This window comes from Chrysochloris asiatica, unplaced genomic scaffold (assembly GCF_000296735.1).
Source record: "Chrysochloris asiatica unplaced genomic scaffold, ChrAsi1.0 scaffold00108, whole genome shotgun sequence".
In the NCBI taxonomy this organism is placed as follows: Eukaryota; Metazoa; Chordata; class Mammalia; order Afrosoricida; family Chrysochloridae; genus Chrysochloris; species Chrysochloris asiatica.
In genome coordinates, this window is record NW_006408626.1 from 1304967 (window position 1) to 1312682 (window position 7716).

A 7716-nucleotide genomic window follows, 5' to 3' on the forward strand; every position below is an offset into this window, starting at 1 on the left:
GCAGCCCGATTCGTAACCACTACGCTACCAGAGGGCTGGAAATGCTATCGAGGTCTGATTTTCACCTGAGCACAGAACAGCATCCACCACAGCCCTTCCTGCTCTTACAGTCTTTGACCCCAAATCTACCTTCATTTCACAACTGTTAGCATCCTGCTCATTGAAACCTGGAACTGTGAGAAACCCAGTTATCCAGCATTGGGCCAGCCCGTTCAGAAGCTGAACCATATACATTCGCTCTTTGTTGTTGTTGGCAAGTGTCATCAAGTAGATTCCAACTCCCAGTGGCCCTGTAGAGGGTTTCTGAGGAGTAGTTGAAGGGTTTGAACTGCCAACCTTGTGGTTAGCAGTCCAGTGCTACCCTACAGCGCCATCATATTTATTGCTGTTAGCTGCACTCAAGTCAATTCCAACTCATGGCAACTCTCATGCATTTCAGAATAAAACTCTGCTTCACAGGGTTCTCAAAGCTAGAATCTTTCGGAGGCAGATCACCAAGGTGACTGTGGGTGTGTTCAAACTATCAAGCTGTCATCTAATAGTCAAGAACCTAACTGTGTGTGCCACCCAGGGGCATCATGTTGTTGTTCTTAGGTGCTGTCGGATATAGCAACCTTGTATGGGGTTTCCAAGGCTGTAAATCTTTACGGGAGCAGAAAGCCTCATGTCTATTACTAAATGCCCCCAAATAAAGTTTCTCTCCTCTCTCTCCACCTCCCCTGTTTTCTGTGCCTCAATGCTATTCTGACTTGGATTTAAAATACTTTATAGCACATAAGTTTACTTGCTGGCATAAGTAAACAATGGGGATCATCAAAACAAAACAGCCACCACACAGCCCAAGGACTGCATGAACAATAGTAGTTTTTCAGGTTTGTTTAGCTAAAGACACACCCTTAGCTTGGACACCTGACCTCTAGCACCCAAGATCGCCCACCCTCTGTAACCACCTAGCTCCAGGAACACCACTGCCATCTCCACACTGTGCCTCTACCCCGCAACACACCTCGAACCCCCCATCTCTTATCTGCCAACTACTTTCAGAGGACACCCAGCCCAGAATGCCAAACAGACACCTCTCTGAATGGCCTAGTTGTTGTTGTTAATTGCCATCAAGTTGGTTCGTAACCTAGTGCTTATCCTGTGGAGCTACTGCTCTCCCATGTTTATGGCATATACCTTGAAGTATAATGAAGAGTGGCTTTTAAACAGTGGGTTTCTAATCCTCTCTTTGGGTTTGATCATTGGATGGAAGGCCTTCCTTCTGAAGCACCACTGGTTGGGTTTGAACTACAACCTTTAGGTTGGCATTCAAATGCAAACTATTGTCACCATCTAGGAACCTTCAAGTTTCTGGTTAGTGCTTCATAAGATAATAAGAATTTTGTTTAGCTAAGACCACAGGGACTCCTGGCATGGCACTGTAGGATAAGCACTGAACTACTAACTACTAGGTCAGTGGTTCAAAACCACCAGTCACACTTTGGAAACCCTATACAGGGTCTCTATGAGTCAGAACCAACTCCACAACACTTAACAACAATAACAACTATAAATATGGAGGCCTGATGGTGCAGGGAGTTAAGCATTTCATCGCTAATTGAAAGCTTGTTGTTGTTGTTAGGTGCCATCAAGTTGGTACCGACTCATAGCGACCTTATGCACAGCAGAACGAAACACTGCCCGATCCTGAGTCAACCTCACTACTGTTGCCAAACTTGAGTCCATCGATGCTGCCACTTGGCCAATTCATCTCGCTGGGGGTCTTCCTCTTTTTCTCTGACCCTCCATCTTACTAAACATGATATCCTTCTCCAGCAACTGATCCCTCCTGACAATATGTCCAAAGAATGAGAGACGAAGTTTGGCCCATCTTGGCCTCCAAGGAGTACTCTGGCTGCACTTCTTCCAAAGCGAATCTATTGGTTCTTTTGGCAGTCCATGGCACTTTCAATCGTCTCCTCCAACACCATAACTCAAAAGCATCAATTCTTATACAGTCTTCCTTATTCACTGTCCAGCTTTCACATGCATATGAGGTTATTGAAAATACCATGGCGTGGGTCAGGCGCACCTTAGTCCTCAAGCTGACATCTTTGCTCTTCAGCATTTTAAAAAGGTCTTGTGCAAGCAGATTTGCCTAATGCAATACGTCATTTGATTTCTTGACAGTTGATCCAATAAGAATGAAGTCCTTGACAACTTCAATCTTTTCTCCATTGAAAAAAAATATTGAAAGGTAGGCAGTTCAAACTCACCAGCCGCATCGTGGGAGAAAGATGAGCCTGTTTACTTCCGTGAAGATTTACAGCTTGAGAAATCCTATGGAGCAGTTCTACTCTGTCCTATAGGGTTGTTACGAGCTGGAACCAACTCAACAACAGTGGGTTGGTTGGTTTTACCAAAGATACATTGCCATTCATTTGTTACTTTAGAGTGTGTGAGTAATTCATTTATTACTTCAGAGTGTCTTCAAAAAGCTCATGAGAAACTTCTATTATCTTTTTATTCCATTTTTCCACAATCTTTTTGAAGCTCCTTCATATTACTCTAGTTGTTCTGGTAGCGTAGTGGTTATATAAATCGGGCTACTAACCTCAGGGTCAGCAGTTCGAAACTACCAGCTGCTCCATGGGATAAAATTGAGGCTTTCTGCTCCCGTAAAGATGTACAGCCTTGGAAACCTGGTTGCTATGAGTTGGAACCGACTGCACTGACACATAACCACCACTATTCAGAAGTACTTCAAGGAAGAAGTCACTTTTCATAATGCCTGCCATTTAGAAGAATGTGAAAACAGTTACAAGTCTAAAGGTCAAGGTTACCACGTTTCAGAGTAGCAAGCAAAGTCCTTTAAAATAAAAATAAACAGCATTGTCAATCAGTAGGTGTCCAGAGAACTTTGTTTACGATTCTGTTTTCTTAGAGACTAGTCTCCCCACTGGAAGACAGGAAGCAAGAATGAGCTGGTGTGAGCAAGTAACTTGGAAACAAAGTCGCTACATGGCACTTGTTTTATTTCTTTTCTTTTTTTTTTTTTTAAACTATAGAACAGTCTCCTGTGGAAAACAAGCAGTCATTGCCACAAAGAGAAACATGATGTGGGTTGATGGAGTCATAACAAATCCATGTTCAGGACAAATTACACACTAGCACCAGGGAAGACTATGACTCACCACCCTCTTGCAAAAGGGAAGATGAAAAGGACAGGAGCACACAAATTGCCAGGAAAAAAAAAAAAAAAAAGGTGGAGGAAGCGAAAAGTGAAAGGAAACAAATAGATTTCCTAAATTAGCTAGATGTTAATAGAGAAAGGAAATAACATGAATGTCCAAGCACAGATGTGTTCGGCAATTTACCGTACAGTCATTAATGGCAAACCTTGAGTCCTGGTGTGGCGCTGTGGGTTAATGTGCTGGATCTGCAAGGTTGGTTTGAACCGCAAGAATGGCAGTTCAAGCTCACCAGCCACTACTGGGAAACCCTATCCAGGGTTACTATGAGTCAGAACCGACTCCATGGCACTTAACAATAACACGAAGCCACTCAAAACTGACTTCTGTTCAGAAAAGGAGTGTATATGGCTGCACAGCTAGAAGACTATAATCAACGACACTGAATTGAACACGTAGACACAGTTGAATTGGTGTACATTCTGCTATATGGATGCTCAACAGCAAATTAAAATACATTCTAAAAAATCAAAATTGATTTCTGGATGAGTACTTACTGATATGGAGCCCTGGTGTGGCGCTGCGGGTTAATGCACCAGACTGCAAAGCCATTTGAACTGCAAGGTTGGCAGTTCAAGCTCACCAGCTGCTCCTCTGAAACCCTATACAGGGTCACTATGGGTCAGAACCAACTCGACAGCACTTCACAACAACAACAACTTATTGATATGAATTCTGAATGATAAAACTACACTAAACAGTGTGAGTGATGCTCTAATATACATTACCCGTGCACAGAAAAAAGTCTGCATTGCATATGTTATTCACATTGTCTGTTCAGCATTTTCTATTTTTTATTTCATGAACATGAATGCATTTCTTAATAATAAATGCAGTAGCATTTTTCTTAATTCAATGTGTTTGGAATCCAAATATATTTTGGGGGATAGGACAGGCCTCTTTTTTCAACCTAGGTTGTCCTTAGGAACCCAACTTCACAGCTGTTAACTCCAAAACTAAACTCACTGCCATCAAGTCGGTTCCGACTCATAGCGACCCTGTATAAGGGTTTCCGAGGCTGTAAATCTTTATGGGAGCAGAAAGTCTCATCTTTCGCCCGTAGAGTGACTGGTATGATTGGAATCTCTGACTTTTCAGTTAGCAAGCCAATGCCTAGCCTACAATGCCACCAGGGCAAAAACAACAGGGAAGAAATTTTGAAAATAATGTCCATTGATGCGAAGAATAAGAGTGATAGAAAAACCTGATAATGAAGAGACAGAATCTGGGGGCTCACTGCAGGAGCTGGGAATCCTTGGGAAGATTCAGGGTAGAAATTCAGAAAAAAAAGCTCATGAATTAGGTGTAGGCCCGTGTAGAAAAAGGATGGAATCAAGGATGCCTTGTAATTGTCATGACTCCTTATTCCATAAAACGTCCCACCTCTTTGTTCAGCTAGTGATCCTGTCAAGCAGTCACCTGCCTATTAATTCAGGCTCACCGGCACGTCCACACCTGAATGGCAGACAAGAATACTCCAGTTACCAGAGCACAGACCTCAAACAGTCTGGCTTCCTCAGCAAACAAACAACAGTTTAAAAATGCAGAAATGAAGTACATGCAGATGGGTAGCAAATATGCGGTAAGAAAATGAAACAAGTTTACAGAGAAAAGACGGCAGGAATGCAATGTACAGAACAGCAAATGTAATAAAGAAAAGGCACAATCAGAAAATAGGCTGGACAGCTAGGAAAGCACAGTCTACCAGTAAAATAAAATGAAACACAATACAATATTTGCAGATTCCAGACACTTGATTTCAACAGCAAATCCAATTAAGTACATTTTTCCACATAAACTAAGTTTTTGGTTTGCATATAGCCCAAAGAGAATGCAGGCCTCTTCCTTTGATAAACATTTGATAATTCATTTTTTATTATGGTCATGTTTGTGACCATAATAAAAAATAAAAACAATGCAGGCCTCTTCCTTTGATAAACATTGATAATTCATTTTTTATTATGGTCATGTTTGTGACCATAATAAAAAATAAAAACAATGCAGCAATGCTTGTTGCAGCTTGCTCGGCCTGCGTAAGTTTGCCTCTGCAGAATACACTCTGCTTAAGAGCTTCACAGTCTGGTCCCAGCAGCTGAACAGTCAGGTCTTCATTTTGAATGGTGTGGTGTTGCAGAATAAGCACTGGACTCACAACTACAAGGTTAGTGGTTCAAATACACCAACCACTACTCAGAAACCCTATACAGGGTCACTATGAGTTGGAACTAACATAAATGGACAGTTCCATTGAAGAGTCATTTACTAGCATTTACCCTAAGTACAAAATCCAATCCTGGATCTGTGTATTTTAGGGGATAAAGGCACTATCATTGGTAGTAGCTAAACCTGGGTAAACGGACAGAGGAATTACTACCATTGTCACAGGACAAACAGGCCATTTCTCCACACCAGAAGATGACTCTCAAAAGAAGAAACAATTTCAGTTTTTCTTGCTTTCAAAATGTTTTATCCAATCCTGTATTTCTTATAGGCTTTTGAAACATGTAGAAAACAAGTAAGAAATAGTCCAGTGAATGAATCATGTATAAGCAGGGAAATTCAATCTTTTTTTTCCTTCTTTAAAAATCCATTTTCCCTAAAATATCATTCCACAAAACTGGAAGTGAAGGAATAAAAGATCACGAGAGGAAAGGGAGGATGGGGTGCACACATCATTAACACAAAATGGAGTAAAAGGTACAGACGTAAGCAGTTTATAACAGATTACGATCATACTCCAAGATACCAAAGGCTGGTTGAAGAAATTCACCCTTCTGCAGGAACTAGGGTTTGTACTGCTGCGTGATGACCAGTGAAGAGGGATTCACTGCCTTGAAGCAATCATCTCTTCCCTCTCCAAACCCTGGTTTCTGCACCATGGGAGGGCCTCTGCACAGGGAGGGCCTCTCATTCCACCACCCAGCCCACCTTGAGGGTCTCCAGGTCCCTACAGGCAGTTATCTTGACGGTTCCTTTCCCTGGTGACTGGAGTCTTCTCTTCCACATTCAGACGGACTTCATCTCTGAATATGATAGGCCTGTTGCTAAAAAACTTTCTGAACAGGGTCAGAGTCATCAAACACAACAAACCGAAAATTGGGTAATTTCCCACCACTGTTAAAGCACAGCTTGAGGCTTTCTGCTCCTCTAAAGATTTACAACCTCAGAAACCTGTACAGGGTCGCTATAAGTCAGAACCAACTCCACGGCATATAACCACCACCACCACATTCCCATAATCTTGAAAGATCTCTTTAAACTCTGATTTGTCCACTTCATGAGGCAGGTTACCAATAAAGAGTTTGTGACTGTCTCACAATTCTTCGAGGTTCAACATCACCTTGCTCACCTGTCTCACAAATTGGTGTAGGGCCCCTCTATGGAGGAATATTTATTCGTTGTTCTCCGCATTCTTTGATCTCTGAGGCGGAAACTGAGATTCAGGCTTAGACTTTGAACAAGGCTGTTGGAGCTTTAACAACATAAGGTGGGATCCCAGTAACTGGAACAATTCCACTGGGAGGAAGGTTCTTACTGACCACAGATGCACAGGAAAATGTCCTCAAGTCTTCCTGTGTGGTCTGAGCTATGTCTGCAGGCACTGGGCAAGAACTCTTCTGAGTCTCCTCAGGAGCACCTTCTTTTAATATTGGCTCAGACTGCTCTTGGATTTCAGATACAGGTTCTTGCTCTGGTTCTGGTTCTGGTTCAGGATCAGGCTCTGGTTTAGCAATAGGTTCCTCCAAATGTTCTTCTAAGTCACTGCTGACAATCTGATCATAGAAAGTTCCAGCATCATCAGGTACCACCTCTGGTGTCAGCTGTCTTTCTTCAGGCTCCTCCACCTCTTCCTCAGATTCCTCCTGAGGCTCAGTGACACCGCCACCGAAGACTTCATCTTGGTATCTGAAGATATCATTATGAACATAGGACTAATTTGCAACAGAGCCCTCAGGAGCAAGGACAAATGTCTGCATAAATCTCCACAACGCTTGGTTGTTATTAGAGAGCAACCCCATCACCTGGACCACCACACGATCGTTTAGAGTAGCATGAGCATCAACATGGTGAATTTTAGTGTGGCCGTTGGTAACGTTTATGACATCACTTTCCTATGACTTTCTTTTTGTCCATAGACTGCATCTGCTGGTTTTCCATTTGAATCCAACCCTCCATGAACATAAGAGTTCTTTCCATAACATCTCTGTAGCATGTCTGAGGTCTGGTATAGTACTGTCTCACAAATTCCCGCCTGACCAGCAGGGGACTAGGCTTCTCCATAACCATTGCTTTGGTCAATTCAACCTCAGTGCTGCTGAGCTGGAGAGGAACAGGATTTGCTCCACACCAGGGCAGATGACAGAGACCCCTAATGCAACTGCGTCCACCACTTCTCATAATTTTTCAATGAAATAGTTTTCTTGCATGAATATCAGAGTGAATATTCCCTGATACAGTATGTTGTTGTTAAGTGCCATCGAGT

At 42.5% G+C, this 7716-nt stretch overlaps 1 protein-coding gene and 1 pseudogene across 1 annotated transcript in view; both read right to left on the reverse strand.

The window, feature by feature from the left end:
• USP13 (ubiquitin specific peptidase 13 (isopeptidase T-3)) overlaps nt 1-7716 on the reverse strand; it is a 164259-nt gene that overhangs the window by 124858 nt on the left and 31685 nt on the right. The window lies entirely within an intron of this gene.
• LOC102840984 lies at nt 6017-7520 on the reverse strand (annotated as a pseudogene).